This window comes from Aphelocoma coerulescens, chromosome 5 (assembly GCF_041296385.1).
Source record: "Aphelocoma coerulescens isolate FSJ_1873_10779 chromosome 5, UR_Acoe_1.0, whole genome shotgun sequence".
Taxonomy (NCBI): Eukaryota; Metazoa; Chordata; class Aves; order Passeriformes; family Corvidae; genus Aphelocoma; species Aphelocoma coerulescens.
The window spans coordinates 49018318-49041324 of NC_091019.1; positions in this window are offsets into that span (position 1 = coordinate 49018318).

Consider the following 23007-nt stretch of genomic DNA (forward strand, 5'->3'; position numbering starts at 1 on the left):
AGCTATAATAGTCAAGGTATATTACTTTTGCCTTGAAATTTAAGTCACTCTAATGGCCAGAGTTACTGCCAAGGTCAAATAAATACACAGTAGATTTAATTTGTCAGATATCTTCTGCTTCTCATGTGCACTTTGATTCTGATTTTAAGACCTTGTTTGGATTCGTGTACAGAAAACTAGGGAGAATCTGTGAATGATGGGAAAAATGTAACTTTCATGGGGATTTCAAATCTATCCCCCATCTAATAAAGGGAGTGTGGCCACAATATACACATTCTCTGCAATCTGAAGTCTGTGATTTTTTTACAGGAAAACATGAGCCTATAATCTGCTTATCACTTTCTCAGCTTCCTCACCTAAAAAAATTTACGATAATGTTATTCAACTAGTTTAAAGGATTTAGCTAGTTTACAGAATACTATTATAATACCATATAATACCAAAGAATAGAATACTTTCATCCCTTGAAGATACTTTCTGCAAGAACATATATGTTCAATGTTTCTCTTTGTGTAGAAAGCCATGCAGCATCCTAGGTTCTTTTACAAAAAGTAGCCAACGGAATGATGTGGCTTTCTTAATTTTCTGACTATCTTTGGTGTCTCAGCTCAAATAATATAGCATCTATTTGTAGACAAGAAAACCATACGTACTTTAGTACAGGCATAGATCAAGGCTTAGACTCAAGTGAAAGGATTTTTCAATGGTCAGGTTGTAAACTGGGAATCTAAGTCACCTGAGCTGCACTACACTTTGATAAAATCACAATGTTATACAAGATGCTAGGATAAGTATTTTTCTCATTTCAAAAGTGAAAACAATTAAGCAGGTGAAGTATGAAAAATTACACTGAATTTCTGCCCCCCCGCTCCTTCTCCCCGAAATTATAGTGACTCGGAGAATCTCTCCTGGCCAAAAACAGTTCTGAAGGATCTGCATCTTTAAACACAGTTTACGTGTTTGGCTGCGCATGTTCCCCAGCAAACCCCTGTTTTGACCTCTGTGCTGCAGAGGGGCTTTGGTAGAAAACAAATCCCAAATTCTATGTCTGTGAGACCCCTGAGCATTTTGATTTAGATGCCATTTCTTGTAACTACTTAGTGACATTTATGTCATGAAGATGTTGTGTTTTGTTTCAGTGTTACATCACAGTAAATCTTTGGCTTCACTGATAATGAACTATCTGAATCCAAGCCCTTTCACTACCCAAACTTGATCAGGGTTGTTTAATCTTTTGTTGCTTTATTACCTAAAATCACTTGGCTTAAAGAAAAGCCTGTAGAATAAAAATTGACAGATCAGCACAAAGTTCACAGTGAGCAGACACTGAAATTTATCAGCCTAGTGTTTTATTTCTTTAAATCTAAAAACCATTGTCTCTGTTTCCTAAATTATAATTACCCACAACTGATTTTTAAAAAGAAGCATTGTGCAAAAAATCATGTGAGACAAATGAGCCGTGTCAGGACTTGGATCCAGTCTTATCAAATTCCTTTATTTGATATAAAATAACATAATTAGGATCAGGTGCATCCTGAGATGGACTTTTGTCTGTGCCAGCTCTTGATGCTTCCTTTGGGTGACTGTTATAAATACTAATTTAATACATGCTGAGCATTACGGAAAGAAGCATATTTAGGAAACTGCAGTAGTAGCTGGTGTTAGATGAATTGAAGTTAAAAAGAGCTTACATTCAACTAGACAGAGCTGTTTTAGCCTTGACTGAATGTAAGCCATAACACCACAAACAAAATTAAAGATATAATAATGCATAAAGTTAAAACTAAAGACTCAATAAAGAGTTAGATTTTGTTTAGTACAGTTATATCATACTTGAAAAAGGGAACAAAACTCAGAGTTCAGGACTAATTTTTGTGCTTTTGCACAGATATATAAAAACAGAATAGGAAACAGAAAATAATCTAAATCGTTAGTGTAAAAAACAGCATGATTTTAAAAATTGTTGTTAAAGTATGGGTATTAAAAGCTTCAAGTTTCACTGAAGATAACTGCAAACTTTTTCCCATTGAATACTTTGAAAAATCTAGACAATTCATGTTGATGCTTATGAGACCTGAGCTTTTCTGAAAATATGGTCATTAACCTCAAAGGCACTACTTAACTGAATTAAGTAACAAATGAAGCAACAGTTAAGTTAGAAAATCATGTTGATTTACCTAAGATGCACAGGAAAATGTTTTAGCTGTAAGCACTCTTATTAAACAATGATTGGAAAATAGAAAAAATATGGATACGTTCTCATTCCTCATGTTCTAATGTCTTCATAGCTGGCTTCTGGAAATACAGATCAAGGTCTAGTAATCAGTGACATGCAAATGAAGAAAAATTAAGTAAAAATATTTTTTTCCTTCAGACGGCTGTCACTGACTCAACAAAACTTAACTATAACCCCTTCCTATTAATATTGCCTAATTGCACTCTGTTTGCTTAGTGTTTCATGAGGTTTATCACCTCTTTTCAAAACAGTTACAGAGGTCTTTGTTGCATTGGTTATATGCCTTTCTTAATTCATTTTTCCTTACTAAGAAGGGTTCCAGTCTTACCTTTGTCTTTCGGTAATAAAGAAGAAAAAGATAATTAAGTGGTTATTCTTTTACAAAACGACATTAACAACCTTGGTTAGATCCGAGAACATAGGAGACAAGAGTGAGGTGAAATTGAGTGAAGGAAAATTTAGTCTGAGTATCAGGATACAATTACTATAATTGAAATTTATGTCTGTGGAAAAATTTCCCAGAGGGCCCAATACAAATAATGCAAAACTCATTTGAGTTATTTGTGGCTGAACTAAACCAGATGACCTAATAGCTATTCACCTCAAATATATATGACTTTATGACACCGCATTACATGGCCTTTAAGTATATCAATAGTATCTTTATTCAACACCCTTTTTTTCAAAACGCTTACCAAATTGATAAACAGGAAGTACCTCATCTATCAGTGAAACACAACAACCATACAGTGGCAAACTACACTACATAATTTTTGAACAAGACTTTAAAAAGTAATCTCTTACATTAAAAAAAGTGATTGTGATTCAATCTGAAGTGTGGGGAAGATGCAACCAGAACAACTACTATGAATAGCAGATTTAATTTTTAAAAATGTTGCCTAATTTTGCAAAAATAATACATGAAGATAATGTTTTCTTGCCTTATCAACAGCGTAGTAACCAGAGAGTACATTAGTAAAATACTTTGTTGACTATTAATATCAAAGTTGGATTCTAAATATCAAATAATTTGATGTACTTTTAGTTGAACATAGATCCTTTCAGTCTTCTCATAGTCAATATTTTATAAATGCAAATTTTCATTGATTAAAGAGATCTGTGAAAATAGCACAGTAAATTCATGTGATTATATTGCAAATTTTACATTGATGCGATTAAGATCAATTAAACCCACAGAGAGTGAGTTTGTATCTGGTTTGTTTTGGTCTTTTAAAAATTTCTGTATGTCATATTTAATAGTAAAATAAAATCTATGATTTTCATATATTTCTACTGTATTTATAAGAGTGTAAACCTTTTTTAGTTTGCTACCATGTTTAGAAAAAATCCTTTATGGGAAAGTAAAAAGGTCTTAAAATAATTTTTCTAGTGGACCTTATTATTTATTACAAAATAATGAGTGAGACAAAAAAGTAAAAACTGATTACTTTGCTGGGTATTGACCAAACTGCATGTCTAGCTTGTCCTAATGCTCTGCCTATGCACCTTTTCATTGACATATAAAGACCTCGTTTTCTGTGTAGTGTTAACCTTCTGCACTCCAAAATTAGATCTGAGAAAAACAAAGGATCAGCCTATGAATTCTTTAGGGACAGGATAATAGTATAGGTGCTGTGTCAGTCTAGACCAATGCAATGATTCTTTTGTTCTATTTTGATTTCTGTCAGTCTTTTTTCCTTTTCATTAAATTTCTCCTTGTTTTCTCTTTAACTTCCCAATCAGAAATATAGTTTCAGAAGGATATTATAGTTGATACTTTGTGTTTAGTATTTCTTACACTGTAATTAATCAGAATAACATTCCCATTAAAACCATATAATTAGATCCTGTCTAATTTTGACTCCAGTTTTCTGTTGAAATTTCACCCTGTTTTTGTTCAAACTCAATTAATTTATTGACATTTTCTGAGACTTCTGTATTTCCTGACTGAAGGGCACTGAACGGATTATTATTTATGACTGTAATTTTCTCTGCCCAGGATGTGATTGGTTTTGTGACCCATATTCCACAGTTATAAGCTGGAACTACAATGGTTTGTCCTCCTGCTAATTTATTTCTGTATTTCATATGATAAGATAAATTATTCTCACATGTGATTAATTAACTTGGTATAATGCAAGTTTATTGCACAGGCATGTTGGATAGAATGTGCAATATATTTTTACATCATGGCTGTTGCATGGAGGCAGAAGATATCCCTCCATCATTAACCTTTTTTTTTCCTGAAAAGCATCTTCATTCTTCTGGTGGTACTTCCCTTTTAAGGTGACTACCTTAAATCATATCCAGACTACATAGTGTCCTATTTTTCTCTATTAAATCTCAGATTGCCGTTCAATATAATTAAAAGTAAATTCTCAAGGGCCCTATCAGGAATCATGTCCATACCACGTTCAAAAACCAAACCACTACACATGTAATTAACTAACACATTTTGAACAATTACACTATGGAAGGTATTAGTATTATTAAAGCTAACCTGCAGCTATGCCAATAAGCATCCTGTAGACAGTTTTGATGCTGCAGGTGATGCAGCTGAAAATGTACAGATCTACATGGACTCATCTGTAGTGTTTGATTATATTTTTTGTGGCAGTTCTTTTATAATTACTACTTTAAATGAGTTTTTTGTACTTGGAAAGTCATTATAGTTTTGTCAGGAAGGGATATGTAAGCATATCTGGCTGCCTGTCTGCATTAGAAAATCACTGTGTAATTCAAGAGTATTTACACCTAAAAGATTTTGAAGCATTTTAAACCTAGAAACCTTTTTTTTTAAATGCATTTTTCAAGCAGAAGAGAAATCTATTAAAAAGCACCTCAGGTGTTTGAATGGGTTCAATCATCAGTTTGCCCACCAGCTCAATTACAGACTGGTGCTATCACGCACGAGGAAAATAGACTGGAAGCAGCACACATTTTGTAGCCATATGTACTCATATACTTTTGAAATGAAAGCTAAGAATATTCTGGAGTAACTGAATATTCATTACTGTAGTATGTTTCTATATTCTCAGATATATAAAAGTAACCTATGAGTAGGAGTTAAAAATGTGAACAGCATTGTACTTGATCTGCTACTGTAGAAGTCCCCGAATGTTTCACTATTGATTTCAGGACAATCAGAGACCTACACTTCGTGCTCTTGAAAATCCTGTCTTACCCATGTGATTTTTTCTCTACTTTCAAATATTATTTTTTTTTAATGTGTGTTTTATCCCATTTTATATGGAATAGTGATTCTATATCCTGTCACTTGATGTAGTCCTGTTTCCAAGTGTTTCTTTTTTGAACTGAGTATTGAAAATGTAGCGAGGAAAGTTATCCCAAACTAATCTACCTGTTATGAGATTTTTAAGTAATTAATTTTCTCAAACTGTCCATAGAGCTTCTGATATATTAGGACTGGGATTCTAAATCATTCATTTATTTAAATTTTTGATGACTTAAAGAAGTTTTGTATTTGTAAGAGCCTGAAGGTTGTCTTAAACAATTCATAGATGAAACTTCCTAAACAACCACAATTTTTCTAGCTTATATGCAGAAAATAATTTGAAGCCAGACAGAATATCTGCATTTTCAAATGTGCCAATAACAATGCAGGATCCCTGAGGCAGGCTGCCCCAACCTCCCTGTTGGTGTTGTGATGGTGGTGTCAGCAGATGATGCCTCCTTGGGCGGCTCTGGCTCAGTAAGGCTCTCCAAAGGTGATCTTAAAGGCATAATTCAATTTTATCCATTTTTATAGACCCAAGAGTAGTGTTATTTGAGGAGAAAATATTCCCCATGTAAATTCAGCAATTTCAAAAAAGTCTGCTGATGGTGAAGTTCAAGATGAGAATTTTTTCCAGTTTTTTAGAGACCAGAAACTCAGTAGGGAGGATGGCTACATGGCCCCACCTGTGGGCTGGCTGCACCTGCGAGACCAAATGCCATCATGTTGAGAACAATTTCAGTAGGGATACCTTGCAAAAAAAAATTCCTCAGGGCCAGCGTTTGTAGCCACTGATAGGAGTATCACACAATAATTGCAATGAAACCTGGGAGGTCCTGGGAGTTGTGATACCTCCCATGGCAGACCAGTTCTCTGGTCACACTATTACAATTGCTTTATTTTCTGCTGGGCAGAAAATTCGGTTAATGTCCTGAAGACCCACAGCCATGAGACAGACTGGTGAAACTGGGTGATAGGGTCAGAAGCAACTGTGACAGCACCATGCTTTGAACTAGGACAGAGGATGGAGGCTCTTGTGTTACTCAGGAAAGGATATTTAGCAGATACATGCTGTGACAGCCTCAAAGTGGTAACTCAGCTAGCAGCTAAGACCTTATGAGAATCATAGTTACTTCCACACTTTGTGCTCCTACTTCCCCAGAGACACAAGGAGGACAGCAGAGAGTGAGTAAGCAGCACAAATCTAGTCTTCAAAGCATGCTTCTAGAGGAGGGAAAACAAAAATCTGCTGAAATGAAATAGAATTTAAGGAACTTTTATGATTTGGGGCAGATGGATAGGAAGGATTAATTACACTAAAGAATAGACTATTTGCCCAACCTGTTAATCCACAAGCAAGAAATCTCATTATTCAGAGTTGGAAAAAAATGCAAATTAAATAACACTTTATAACATTATTAATACTTTAGTGAACTTCTGATTTTACTTCATTTGTTTATTGTAAGAAGAATTTTCTGTTATGTCAGATAAGGTGCTAGAACTATGGTAACTCTCTTTGGTAATGTGATAAAATTTTGTGACATTTAATGAAGGCAAATAACTTGTCTTGTTTCTGAGGGAAATAACTGAGCTTTTATTATAGTATGTGCTACTAATTATTCTGGCAGAGAAAAATATTGCCAGCATGAAGGACTGAAATAAAAGGATTATTCCTTAGAAGGTCATGGAACAAACAAAGTCTCCACAATTTTAGCTCGTGGTAGCCTTTGTCTTCTTTTTCTTTCTAGTGCTTTGAACCTTCACAAATCCCAGTTTTTAGCTTTTATTTATTTCCCAAAGGATGTAAAAAGAAATGTGAAATGCATTGTGTTGCAGGAACCAAAAGAGAATGTTTAAGAAGAATATCAGACTCATGTCAAGCTCAAAATAATAGGCAGCACCACAACAATTTCCTGGCTAGGAGTTTGTACACATCATTTCTATTGTGAAGAAGGCATTTTCAGAGTTGTTAATTATACCACAAACATACTACTATGCAAAGTGTCATACTTCAGTCCTTATTTTCCTAACCCTCATTCCTCAGTCACCTTAAAACCATGAACGGCACTTTTATTGCTTGTTAAAAAGGATAACCTTTTTCCCTCAGATGGACCCTTATCATAAATCTATTCAAGCAAGCAAAACTAGTGGAAAATTTGTCTAAAATTAGCCTTACTAATATTATTTCTGTGAAAACAATTTCATAGAACTCATACAGACACAAGAAATGATATTATCCACTTACACAAGGTACTTCTATTTATCCATATAAAAATTCAGTAATTGTCATTGCTTTTAGAAATAAAATTAACTTGCTCTTTGGTTAATTCAGCTCATAGTTCCTCATTAAACTAGATTTGCTTTATCTAAAAGTACCAAGGGTGTGAGCTGACCTCATTTAGGTAGAAGCCAGAGTTGCTGTCGGTCACAGTTTTCCCTTGCCTGTGGTATTCTGCTTCAGACTCACAGCAGGTTCAGCCCCTAGAGCAGCCCAACAGAATGGTATTACTTGTAATGCTAGAAGTGTTACCCTTATGAAAAGATATGCAGAATATGGGTCATAGCTTTTGAATGTGCAGGAGGTGAAGACTTGCTCTAAAAACAGAAATGAGAAAGTTTATGTCTAGACAACACTCCGCATAAGAAAAAGTTACTCATATTGAAAGTTGTATGACAAATATCTTGGAGAAAGCAGCAGTAGGTAAAAATTTTTCATTTGCAAACAGAAAATATGAAATTTAATAATTATTTAAATTATTAACATACTTTTTGTTTGTCTGCCACTATTTCTTCTTTGCTAAATCCAGTGTAATATTAGATACAGTGAAAAACTCACTACCTCTATTCCCTGTTTCTGCACTGGATGTTACATTTATATATTCGATGCAACTTTTTTTAACACTCTTGCTATGGTGGGTTGACCCTGGCTGGACACCAGGTGCCCACCAAGCCATTCTATCAAATCCCTTCCCAGTTGAATAGGGGAAAGAAAATATAAGGAAAGGTTCAAGGGTCGAGATAGGCACAGATGGAGATACCTAGCTAATTACCATCACAGGCAAAATGGCCTCAACTTTGGGAAATTAGTCTGATTTATTATCAATCATATCAAAATTGAATAATGAGAAGTAAACCCAAATCTTAAAAATACCTTCACACCACATCTCTCTCCTTCCCAGGCTCAACTTCACTTCTGATTCTCTACCTCCTCACCTCCAAGTGGTAGATGGGGATGTGGAGTGGGGGTTGAGGTCAGTTTATCAAGCATTATTTTTTCACTCCTTCCTCCTCAGGGGGAAAACTTCTCACACTCTTCCCTTGCTCCAGCATGAGATCTGTTGGGAAGGGTGAAAGTTTGGTAAGAAAGTGTCACAGATATGTAGGCTTGGCAGAAAGATCTCTGAATGTAGAAACTGAAGATGAGACAGAAATGAAAGCAAGTTTTGATATAGAGTAAAAGATGTTTTGCTGAACCAGTGATCACTGAATAACTGAGAAGGCAAAGGCTGGAGATGAGTTGGAAGGAGATTTTTATGATTGGGGCAAAAGTATTTGACTACAAACAAAGACATGCTTTTCACCAAGTAAATAAGTCTCAAGAAGAGCATAAGTAAATTAAAAAACATGTTTTTACCAAAAAGAGAGATATCGCAGGCAAACAAGACATGTCGATGTGGCAGGTAGAAGAAAAGTCTGAGAATTTTCCACTGTAAGCTTAAATTGTAACTTACTCTTGTAATTGGATAATAATGACTATAATATGGTGATGGTAGTAGCTATGATAGGCTACAGGCAAATGTAAGGTACTGTGTATGGTGCTTATTGGTTGTTATGTATTAAGATACTCAGCAAAGAAAAGTATATAATGCTTTGTAACTTGAACAGAAAGTGGCTTCAGGTATGCCTACAGCTGTAGCTGGCAGCTGTAGGGCTGGCTCGAAATACCCACTCCCTGAAATGCTGTAACTTCACCTATGCAATAAACAGCTTTCAAGAGAGCTGCCTGAAGTCCAGACATCCTTCATAGACACTTCTCCTATAGGTCCATCCCACAAGACAGTCTTCCATTAAATTCCCAAAGCAAGCCCTTCCAATAGGCTGCAGTCCTTCCCATGGGCCCAGCTAAACCAGTACTTGCACTTTTCCCCTCTTGATTTTCTCTCTGGCAAAAGTATTGTGATGTCTCTTGAGCTTTTTTAAGGCAAAACAAAAATAATAATTTTTTAAAAGTCTTCTGAAAACAACAGAAACTATCATTTTCCATTAAAATTGTTGAAATTAAACATTCTTTCAACCTCAGGTCAATGCACACATACCGGTACAATTCCATGCAGACGTCAGTCCAAAAGAGCTTGTTTCCATCATCTGATTGAACCAAGTATATGTCTGCCAGGAAAATTCATCATTACCAATCTGAGATCTGTGCCAAATGTATAGAAACACACATTAGAGCACATTGCACGTTTAAAGTGCTCCTTGTAAAAAAAGAACAAAGACACAAAAATCTTGCTAACACCACAGACTGACTACAACAGGCAATTTCCTTTTAAGATTCATGCATGGTTTTAATTTTGGATTTGGTTTGTAGTGGGGTAGAAAGAAGTTTGACAATCCTGTTTACTATATTAATTAAATGCACATTTTTGCTAATGGGGTTTCAGTTGGCTGTGCCAGCTTGTACAGTGAGGCAATCTAACATTCCCTGTTATTAAATATATGTGTGTATCTGTGTGTTCCAGTTTTTGCATTACAAATTTAGTATATACACTGCTTGAATTCTGAAAAAGGCAGGTGAAAAAATGTATCATCAGGTCTTTTAATGACCTATTCATTTTTGAATAGTGAGGCTAATCTTTTGTTAAACCTCTCACCCAACATTTCCAAATTCAGATTATCTTTTATTTGAGATCTACCATCTTCACTTACACACTTTAGACAGACATTTGAAAATGTTGCCACTAACTCTAAAAGCGCCTTTGTCCTCTCTTGTACTTGCTCATAGCCCTGCTTCCATGGATTAAATGAATGGGCAGGAATAGTACCCAAGAGCCAGAACTTATCAGATAACTGAACTGGGGCTTTAGTCCTCCCCACCTGCAGTGCAGATTCAGAACGTAGATTGAATCCTCTCCTGCTAACTTATCCTCCATGTTATCATAATTCCTGCATAATCATCTTTTTTATTAACTTTTCACCTTTTAATAAATTTTGTTTTATTCTTCGTAGTTCATTTGTCAGTCTGTCTTTTTCTCAGTGGGAAATAGACTTCTACTTATTATTTTCTTGTATTTTTTTGTGGTTTTTACCAAGGTCTTACAAGAGCAAATAGTAGTCATTCTGTTTGAATGTCTCTGATAAACAGCAATGAGATATAAAATCTACATTTAATTGTAGGTTTTCTGGGGTTATAAGTGAACACATTTTTTCCTTATCTCTTAGTGTAATCACCATTTTCTTTCCTTTTTTTTTTTCCATAAGAGATGACTAATTATGAATAAGTGGGACAAGGAAGTGTCATACCAAATCAAGTGTCAGTAAGAAGTAAGCCAGGGAATGAGATGAATGTCAAACACAAAATTTCATAAGACGTTCTTTTTGTTTCCTAGCCCAAAAGAAAAAGATATTTTGTCAGATTATTTGCTTTCACACAGATTGATAGTCCAAATCCTGGGCATTCTCCTAAATTAGACAAGTTTCAGATACTTCTGATCTTTAATCCTTTGTATTGGAAAATACATGGAAAAAGAACCCCAAAGCTGTCAAGATATATTACAAGTCCAGAATTGTTGTCAAAACTGTCTAGAAGTTTAAAGGGAGTTTCATTTGAGTCTGAAGTTTTGCTTTAAAAAAAGCAAAACAACACAAATAAACAGCAACAACAAAAAAAACCCTAAAGCATCTGTATCTCTATCCATATACTATTAAATATATTTCAACTTCAGTTTTTCTAGAAAAATACCCCAACCTACTAATCTCGCTTCCTTTACCACCAACCCTGTAATGCTGTAACTTTGGAAAACATGAAAGTGTTTGCTGTTCTGTTTTTCTTTGAGGAAAGAGCGATCAGTACATAAAAAAACAGCTTTTCCTTCACTTATAAGGTGGTCTAATAAAAGGTATTACCCCTTTCCTTAATATCTTTGTCTCCTTAAAAAACAATGGAACAACCACCATTTCGTTTTCCCTTCCAGTTAACAAATCAAATTTGCAAGAACTAAGTAATCATGTTCCTCTTATAATAATTTAGAAAGCTGCTCAAAAAAAAAAAAAAATTACTCTGCTTTCTATATTCAGGATAGATTCTGTTTGAAATTAAACAGCAAGAAGGATGTTGAAGGCATGACAAGGGAAACTTAAAACAGTGTGGTAGAGATATGGAGTTCTTAGACTAGCTCCAAGCTCTCCAAACAGCCATGCAGTGTGATCCACTGCATGCCAAATGCACACAGCAGCATGTGCAGCTTATCTTCATCATGTGCGGAGCACTCAGTGAGCCAACTGGTTGATGCAGTGTAAGATGGAAGAGGACCCTGGGGAAAGGTTGAGGATCAAAATTACAGTTAAACAGCAATTCTTTGCTGCTGCTGACTGCATTCCTTCCGTCTGTTGTTTTTTCTGGCTTTTAATTTTAAATATAGTTGCATTAACTTCTGATGAGATAATAGTTGGTTCCTCTCCAGATAGTTATTCTGGGATGATATCTTCTGTTTCTGTTGACTCACAACTTTATTTTTTACAGGAGAATGTGAGGATGGCAGATTACCAACTTGGTAACATATTTCAGTCCAAGCTCTGATTTTCGTCCTTATTGCTATAATTACTGAAGGAAACAAGGATTTAAATTACACACAGGTTATTATGGAGACTTAAAGTACCAGTTGGTCTCCACTATTTATCTTTCTCATTTTGCTTCAGGCTGTGATGTGAAGAAGATAGAGGTCTTACATTAGATTACTTAGTCAGGTCCATGTATATAACTCCCACTAGAAGTAGACTGACATTGTGCAGCTCAATCTTGGTGGTGTTTTTTTGAATATATACACCCTTTCTCTTATTTTTGTTAATTTTCGTAAAGTAACTATGATTTCTTTGCAAACCATATTTATATTTCCGCATCAATACAAGTAAAACAGAGGAGATTATGGACGGAGAAGAAACTGAAATTAAGTTTCAGTCAAAAGATATAGGCTGAACAGCCTTATATTTCTATTTCTCCCTCTTCAATTTTTCTATGATGTACAAATTTATTTCCTTTTCTAGTCTAGAACTGTAGGTGTCCTAGTTAGAGAATGGAAACAAAAAAATATCTTCAAAGAACATCTCATCCCAGTTAATTGTCACTTGTTTATAAAATTAAATTAATTGCTCCTTAGATGCATAACTTTCAACAGTATTTAATACAAGAAAGGAAAGCTTATTTTTTAGACTAGACATTGAAATTTTAGATAGCTCGACTTATAAAGAAAGGTTTTTGTTCAGGAAGACTGAACACCTTTCACCCATGAATAACATGAGAAATGACAAGGTAATTTTCTATACTATTTTCTTCCAGATTTTAAAAAGAATTTTCTCTAAAATTGAGACAGAAATTCAGTGTGTATAGTCATAATATCTTTTTGAACTATGTGTGTGTGATAAATGTGATATTTCCTGCCTCTTCATGAATAGTACTGCTTGAAACTCTGGATGGGGAGGTCTAGACAGCTGCTGATTTTAAAGAGAGACTGGCAGCTCATTTTCTACCAAATAACATTAAGCGACATCAGCGTTCTGTTTCCTACCAATTTGAATTTGATTCAAAGGATTCTGAAGTAAAAGTATTTATACTTCAGTGCTAAGTTCTTAGGCCATCCTGTCCCTCAGACACATAATTTACTTATTTATCTGGTGTGGGTTAAAAATTAGATGGGTTTATTTTCCTAGATAGTTGTAAAATACGCAATCAAATTTTAAAGTAATGAGTTACCTGAAAACCAAACTAGATATTACTTAAATTCCTGTGACACAGATGCTAACATCCCCCATCTGCTGCTAGCAGGAATCTCTGCACCCCATATGCTGCCATGCCAGTTCTGTGAGTTTTCCTACCCACCATCACAACTGTAGATACAAAAATGCTGCTAGAACGGATTTTCTTGCTATTTTCTAAGCCCGTGAGAGACTTTTCTCTCACAGAAGAGGTAGCAGAGTTATGTAAAAAACCAAACACCTGCAGCCTTGAAAAGTCTTGTTTCTAGTACAGTAGAAAAATATTTTGGCAATGGATGTTTTAGGATTTTAGCCAATCACCCCCAAGGGGTGGCTGATCCTTTGTCCAATTAGACTATGAAGAAAAAAGTCTATAAAAGAGTTTGTAAAACAATTAAATAAATCAATCTTGCTGCACAATTCCTGCCTGCTGGATCTTCTCTCCTCCTCCCTACGGCTGCAGGACACAGTGATATACCCTAGGACGGAGGTAATACACAACAAAGCCAATTTTCTCCTCCTAGGGAAAGGTAATCAATATCTGTCAACATATCAATCTGTCAACAAAACCCATGGGTTCTACCTATGAAAATATGTGCTAAAATCTGGCATTTAATGTACCAAAGAGAGTTTTGCATCCCAACTATAAATTCCAGAGTGGCAGTAATTGGTTGCAGAACATCTCCAAATTAACCATCCGGTTCAAGACCACTTTCTTGGTTTTTGAAGACAAAATTTTAGGAGGAAGCGCTCCGGAATGAATGCCTCCTCCAAAGGGAAAAGGGCCTCCCGTTTTCCTCTGCCAGTGGGACAAATTGGTAACAACAAGTGAAAGTGGGAAAAAATCCAAACTGTTTATTAACCCAAAACAAAACTGGTTAGAACAGAAAAAAAAAAACCCTCAAAGTACAACAAATTGCTGGAGAGAGAACAGACACACGAGCTCGGACCAGCCGGGGCCACCCTGCGGGCCCGCCAGGGTCACCCTGCAGGCTCCCTGGACCAGGAAGGAGGGAAGGGAGGCAGTGAGGCAAGGGGGAGGGAAGAGAAAAAACCAAAAAAACCAACACAACCTTTTTCCACCTACCCAGAACAAAAGAATTCCACTGTTAATTTTGGAAATATTTGCTATATAAAATAGATTTTTTTTTTGCTCGGAGTTCATCTAGTCATAGAGCAAAAACATATCCCTGGGGTAACACAATTCTCTGTTCAAGCAGTGAGTTACCTTGAGCAATATTTAAATCATTCATGAACCAAACAGAAGTTGAAATTTATTTTCGTAAAGTTTTGACATAAATTTAAGAACAATGAAGTAACTCGCTCTGATCAAAGGTAGGTAAAGACCATCCAAGCTGCTGTAAAATTATGCCTGTGATTAGGGAAAGAAAAAACCAACAGTGACTACAGGAGTAAAATATAATACTAGATGACAATTTAAGTTCCTGACTGCCAATCTCCTACTTAAAGGATACAGAGTTAGGATTGCATGTAGGACAAAAAATTCAGGACACTTGCAAGCTCTTACATGAATCAAAGTTGATCCAGAAAATAGTTTACTTTTTTAGATAATTTATCCAGTAGAAAACTGTTCAAGACCTAACAATAGAGGCAGTTAAAAATGTACTGCATTTCAGCCTAAATGTATTAAGTGCCAGTGTTATTCAATTTTTCACTTTCCAATATTGGTTGCTGAATTCTTTCCCATGGGACCAATAAAATGCACTCTTCCCTCCATTTGACAAGCAAAAAAGAAATCTAAGTGCCTTGAAACGTTTTTGTGGAAAGAAATCTGTCTTGTATCTACAATCTATTTCAAGACAAAACATTGCAACAAGTATTTATTAGCCTGCCTGAGGTGAATAGCTCAACAGAGGCCAACATGGATGCGATGGTCATACCAAATACACTGTTTCTGTCACATGATTGAGACTGTGCACACCACAATTAGACTGCAGCATGTGAAGCTGATGCCCCCTTAGCTGTCTTGATAAATCCAGGTCTTGTAACCTCCACCAGTGACAAAGTAGTGTAACAGCACAGTTTGTTAAACTCCTGACCTTTCCTAAGGATGCCAAAGTACTTTTGTGATGTCCAAGCCATTTAGAACGAATAGAAATGGGGTCATCAATCAGCTTAAATTGACCATGTAACAGCCGCAAATTAGTAATGTTGCCCATCAAAGTTTGTCTTGACACAGAAATGATGCGTGAACAGTCTACTAACCATCCCTTTGAGACCTTCTTTGCTGCAGGTCACACTCATGCTTTTTTTTAAAGTTTAAAAAACAGTTCTGTAATTATCACTGATACATAACAAGGTGAAGACGTACAGGAAGTTAGAGGCTAGGAATAACAATGAAAATTATCACAGATAATTTCCCTGTCTGTCATAAGAATATAAAATAGTTGCAGTTCGACTACTGAGCCTTCATGAAAGACTATTCCATAGAGTGAATTTGACAGGACAGTTCTTGGGAAAACCATGTTGGGTGTCAGCATATGAAAATTGATATAATGTTTAGCTTTTTTACCCTTCATTTCAAATAGTGTGTGAGTGATATAAAAAAATAAATGCATACAACATAAAATTGAATATAAAATCAGAAATTAAAAAACCAAAATAATGGTTTTTATCATACTAAATGAGCATTCATTTAGTGAAACATTAAAAAAATAGTATGTTATTTTAGTGTCTTTCCCTCTCATTTATGAAAAGATAACAATTTCTTCCTAGTCATTAATTTTTGAATGACTGAATATTTTCTGTCAACTAAGAGGAATGCAGTTTTCTTATCAAAAATTTTGTAGGCAGTCAGTATTCAAACTTTAATAATCTGAGAATGGCCAGAGCAGTCACATGGTCTTGTTTCTGTTCTGTGGGTGGGTACATAAAAAAGCATCATTATTGTCACTACTTGGTTTCTTCAATTAGTTAGATAGGGATCTGTAAGCTGCCTTCCAGAAGAGTTACAGCTAGTAAAATTCAAATTCAGTAGAAAATGAAAGTTCAGTGGCTGAGAGTATCATTAAGAAAATCATATTAAAACCTCTTTTGAGTAGTACAAACTATATAAAAATGATGAATAGTGTAGGCCATGTAGGTGCTTGTCGCCTTCAGTGTTAATGGAGCAAAGCAGGAGAGAGTAAAATTTTAACACCACTCTCCTAACTGTTGAAATCACATAGGAAATGTCTCAAAAAGCAGTGAATACTGATTTCTACTACATATTTTTGCAAGAAGTCAGATTTCCCCTGATTCCAGAAATTCTAGATTTTTGAAAGTAATAATCTAGAAAAGAAAGAGAAGGAAATATTGATGTATTTCATCATTATAAGGAAAAAATAATCACTCATAATAGGATTTAGGTTCAATTTTCTCCCCTTCTTAATATATAGGCAAATCTCAAGAGAAACAAAAAGAGATCCTCTCCTGAAGAACATTAAAAATCCATCTCTGCTATTTGCTGCAAACAGACATGTCTTTGAGCAATCACTAATTTCTGACAGCAAAATATGTTGTCCCAAACAATTTCAGTTATTAGTATTTTCCTTCATGATTACTTATTTCAATCATTTTACAATGGATTTTTGTTTGGTTGTTTTATTTGTTTGTTTGTTTGTTTGTTTTTTATTCCATAGTGCATAATAATGTAGTACTACACTAAAACAGAATAGAATACCTTTCATGTTTCAGGTATTATAATTAAAAGACTAAATGGACCATTAGACTTTTCTGGCATACTAGCAGCTTTTGTAGTGATAACCTTGCATTTTTCATGACAAAGACAATTTTTAATAAAAAGTTGAGGCTTGAAAGGTAATCAATTTTGATTACTTTTTTCTAATCAATTTGCTAAAAGGAGCATTATACTGCTCACTTATCTGCTCTGAGAGGACTCCATGAAAAGAGAAAACCAACAAACAAAAACTAATATACATCTTGCATTCCAAAAAGCAATTCCCAGAATCAGGTCTCAATTAAGGCAAATGGAGACAGTCAAAAGATCATGAGAGTGAGAATTAAATTTATGATCTAAGGAAAGGAGATAAAGAAAGTTCAAAGAAACAAGAAAGTAAATAGCAATAAAGACAAAACTGTGCTGAAAACTAAAAATTAGGAAAAGTCAACGTATTTTTCTGTAATTTGTATGGAAACACCATTTATCTCAATGGTTCTGAAGTCAGTTCTGCTCTGGGGAAGGTCTCACTGCATGCTGTACCTCAGCCTCGCTGAAAAATAGAGTTTTTCAAAGGAAAAGAAAGAACAGATTTCCTCCTTGAGGGCCATGAAATGAAGGAGATGAATCTCTATGCTTTTGTTTCTCTGTAGTGGTTTGTGTGCTGATTGAAGCAGACATAAGGAAATTGGACCAAATGGTGGTGTTAAATCCATTAGCAAAATGACATATGAAGACAAAAAAGGCCAGAACTTTAACAGTTTGAGAAGGAAAAAATGTACAACCAGGACAATTAACTCCCTTGTGAGCTATTATCCTACTGAGTATTTGTTTAAAGTTTTGCCATATGTAGAGACTTGGCACATGTTACAACTTGTGTTCAGACAAGTGTAGTCCTAAAATGTCTTCTAATTGGAATTATAACTATTATATAAATAGAGCTGATTTAACAGAAGAGCTGTATTCTTTGACATGGATTTCATTGTAAGCCACAGGATCTTAAGTGTAGGGCATGTGATCATTTTCAACAGAAAAGATATTAAGGTGCAGAACCTACTTCAACAGATCTCATTACTGAATATATTTTAGAGAAAGACTTGAATCTCTCAGTGCATACATTTCCAGCATTACATACATACTTCTAGAAATCTATTTCTAGAATTAAAAGATATAGCTGCTGAGGTGGAAAGAGACTCATAAATACTGCAGATTGCCTCACAGTAGCTTATCTTCTCCACACAGAAAATGTTCAGCACTTGAAAGTTTGGCTGCTGGTCCCTTGGGGAGCAGGCTGCATCTATTGACAACAAGGGAGTCACTAACAGTGGGCTGTACAAAGTCACTGTTCAGTCTGGGCTGTGAGGGTAATGAAGTTTTTGATGGTTTTGTGAATACTCTTTATCAGGCTTACAACATGAACATTGTGTAAGAGAGCTGAAAAACAAATGGAAAACGAAATGTTTAGGATCTTGGTACAACAGAGAATAGGAAGATTATTGGGTAGGGGCAGGGGGAGGTTAAAAACTAAGAACATAGCATAAGGATTCTGTCATTCTTAAAAGAGGTTGACTCATCCTATAATGAGAGGTAAGAACACCATTTTGTGAGTGGCAGACTGACTCATGTCCCCAAAAGACTCTTGCTGTGATCTTCCCCGCTGTAACTGCATGAACTCACTCTCCTTTCTGCTACAATAGAAAGAGGCCTTGGTGCTTCGCCACAGCATTGTCCACTCCTGTGATCGGTCTTGGTGATGGCACTATCAGCTGTGGGTGTAACCCACACCACTGCAAGGCCCTGCAGCATGGCTGCAGTCAGGGCATGGAGCACCTGATGTGGTGAGGAGAAATGCAGGTGCCACAGTCATTCTTGCAACGTAAGCAGCAGGGATGTGTTGCTGAAGAGCTGCTCAGGTTTTCTGAGAACCAAATCCAGCTTTGGTCAGAGGTAAGGACAGCAGATTTGCTATTCTTCTATCTGATGCTCCAGCACCCTGACAATGACTTTTGTTAAAATTATGTTTGTGCAGTTAGCATTTTCTGAAGGATTTTGGGGTATTTTTTATCCAGAAAATGCATTTTTCTTAGTTATGCTATCTTTATGCCTGTCTGTCCTTCACTATATCTTACTGACACTTGACAGATAATTAAAAAAGAAATTGAGTCCTTATGAATTTAGTGGAAACAGACAAACATGTAAAAGAAGAGACACTGCCTATCTCACTGATGGGACCATTCTGCTGATTAATGCTATTGTAAGATATCAGAGAATCCATATGGGTGGAAGAAATTATAAATGAAAGCCACAGAAAAGGACAATCTTTAAGTTCAGCTACATGTTATGTGAGAAATTTTAGATTGCAGTCAGGTCATGGTGAGGTTGACAGAAGCAGAGATATTCTATTTCGCAGGATTTCTTTCGGACCTGATATTAGACAGAACTGCACTTTTTGGCAACTAGCTGTGTTAATGATCTCCTAACATGAGCTCACTCCATGCTGTCTCAGTCTTGTAACTGGCAATTGCCATTAAAGGGAATTAGGTGATTGCTAAGGCTAAGTGCAATGTGGTGTAAAGTATCCTTGTTATTATAATGTTGGTTTTGATGTTACATCTTAAGTCTTTGGCAACAAGCCTGATGTGCTGCATAAACAAAATGTATTATTCCTAGAAAACACACAATGTCTGCTGTCAGAATCATCCTGTCACCACATAAGCAAAAGTCAGGTAGGTGTAATTCAAAAGTAACCTGATCTATTGTACAGTAGTGCTGCTCTATCCCACTGAATCTATGAAACACTATAGCTGCCAAAAAGAGGGCCTTCACACAATGAAAGAGGGATATTTCATTGCATTTACTATCTTCTTGAAGAGGGATTTGTGTCACAGATGTTTGATTGTGCATACGGATTGTAGAGGAAGAGATCTATACACAACAGACTGCCCCAGAGTAACTTGTTTGTGTATCCCTATCTAAAACATAAAATAACTGATGCTATTCCAGTTGCAAAGAGGTACTTTCTCAGAAAGTTTTATCACATTTATCAAAGACTCAGCAAGACTGAATCTTCCATGTAATTCTTTTAGTTCAAAAATGTTCTTGAATGTTGTATAGCCCTCATACCTGTGGCACAAAAGGTATGTTGCTTCTCTTTGCAGAGACACTGCACGATGCTTTTGTTTCCTATACAAGCACAGTTAATTTTACTATAAGAATGTATTGTTGATTTGCCTGTTATGTGAATTCTGTCTTGGAGGCTTGGCATGCTCCACAGATCATCTGTACTGAGATGCTTTTGTATACAACAGACTAAGCTGGTGAGTCATGAATTACAGTCCTTCATTTGCTCTAGTGTGACATGATTTCCAGTTTTATCCAGAAAGTACAGTTTTATTTGGGAGAAGAAATGAAAAAAATACATTCAAAAGGTGAGAAAATATCCTCTACATATCTAGTTAGACAGTGAGTTTAATTTCAGAAAAAAAAAAAAATCAAAACAGAAATATTCAAGTCCCTGTGGCAATACCCATGTATATAGTGCCACGCAATTCTGAGCCAAGCCATTATTACCAGCTGAGGCAGATTTGAAACACTTTGCAATTATTTAAGGCATGCTGTTTCCAGCTAAGCATAAGAGGTTCATCAATAATATAATAAATAAGTTGAAAAACCACCAACAAAAACCTACATAGGTTTTCCTTAGTTATTATAAACCCCACTGTCACAACCATATCAGTGAAACTTGTGGTAGTCATGGAATCACAATCATAGGGTCATAGAATGGCCGGGGTTGGAAAGGACCTTAAAGATCATCTGGTTCCAACTCCCCTGCCATGGGCAGGGACACCTTCCACTATATCATGTGGCTCAATGCCCCATCCAACCTGGCCTTGAACACTTCCAGGCATGTGGCACTCACAGCTTCTCTGTGCACCCTGTCCCAGTGCCTCACTACCCTCACAGTAAAGAATTTCTTTTTAACATCTAATCTAAACCTACTCTCTCAGTTTGAAGCCTTGAAGCCCCTTGTCACTGCATGCCCTTGTAAACAATTCCTCTCTGTCTTTCTGGTAGACCTCCAGCTTTGTAGGTTCTCCAACCGTCTGATCATCTTCATGACTTCTTCTGGACTCACTCCAACAGGTCTAAATCCTTATGTTGGGGGCCTCAGACCAGGATGCAGCATTCCAGCTGGGGTCTCATGGGCAGAGGGGGGGAAGCACCTCCCTTGACCTGTTGGTCACACTTCTTTTGATGCATTTTGATGGTTTCCTGGGCTGCAAGTGCACCAGGTCATGTTGAGTCATTAGCCAACATCTCCAAGTTGTTCTCAAGTTCAGTATTTAACACAGATGAATTAGATAGTACTCAGCCTTCATGAAGGAGATGATTTATTGATATTTGACAGCATAGATAGCATGACAGTCAAGAGCATTAGCCTAAATTTTCCTCAAGACAAGTGAATCTCCAGTAGAACCATGAAAATTACACCTTTGCAAACACACATGCACACATGCACCTCCCCCACAAGACTCAAGTATGAAGACGGTTACAATTTTCTTATAAGCTGAAATTTAAATATAATGTCAGCTATATTGCAATAGGTTTTATTGTCTGGATATAATATATAAACCAAATTTCAAAGTCATCTTTCTGCTTTCAGTTGTGGTTGCTAACAGGTAGATAAATATATAATAATTTAAATATAACAATTGTCTCTTTAAATATAGAAAAATCTGTTTTGAATTAAGTTTCTGAAATTTGCATTAATTTCTAAATTCTTGGGGTTTTAATCCACTTACACATGCGTATACTCTATAAAATTCCTTAAGTTTGCACTTAATTTTCAGAGGGAACTGAGTTATATAGAGGTTAGCTGAAGCCAACTGATGGAATGTGTTAGATCACACCATTATAGTCACCTTGTTGAGATACAGCATTCTTACCAGCCCAAAGAGGTGTCAAAGGGTCCCAGGAGAAAGAAATATACCTCTCTAAGCCAATACTTTTTTAGTCTTTATTTTTTAATTCCTCATTGACTCAGTTCATAATAACACTTGAAACAATGCTGTGTCTTTCCAGTACTGGTTTGGCTTGAGAACAGTAAGATAATACAAAAAATGGACCTTGTTTTGATTTGCTGTTTCCAAAGTTTTATCTGAAACCATAATATCTAGAAATATTACATAGAAATATTTAGAAATCCAATTAATTATTTCATTGAGAAACAAAGGATCTTCCCATGAGCATTCACAATGCTGTTTGAAATGCTGGTATCTTACATCTGGTCATCTCCTGTGTCCTGCTACTTTTAAGGGTTGCAATCTCACTCTGAATTGTGTGTACATGTCTTTAAAAAAAAAAAGATTTATTGTAGCTGAGGAAATGATGTACCCAAAGGGAAGAGGGCTAAGGAAATAGCATGAAAATGAGTTTGTAAGCTAAATGACAGGATTTGCAGTCCCCTTGCAATAAGTCACAAACAGGATATAAGTTTGCTGTCTTGCTTCTTAGATGTACATGCCTGTCTTTGGAAAGCTCAGCTTTGTGACTTTCTGCTTATAGCTAACAGTCATTAATGATTGACTGGTTAATGCTCCATTCAAACCACAGAAAAGTTATTAAAACTTTCAGGATATTTTATTCATTTGAATATATTCATGTAAATGGATGTCGTCAAGGAAAAGAGTAGTTTTGTCTCAAAAACTCTGTGGTTGTATATTTAGGAAGTCAAATGTGTGTTATCAAGATTTCGTGATTTCATGGTACATGGAATTGAATTAATATCTCCAAAAATGTCCCACATCTACTGGATTAAAATATGCTTTGTAGTAACAGACACCTGAAACAGTCTGTGCAGGTTTATATGTTCCAGATTTGCCCAATCCA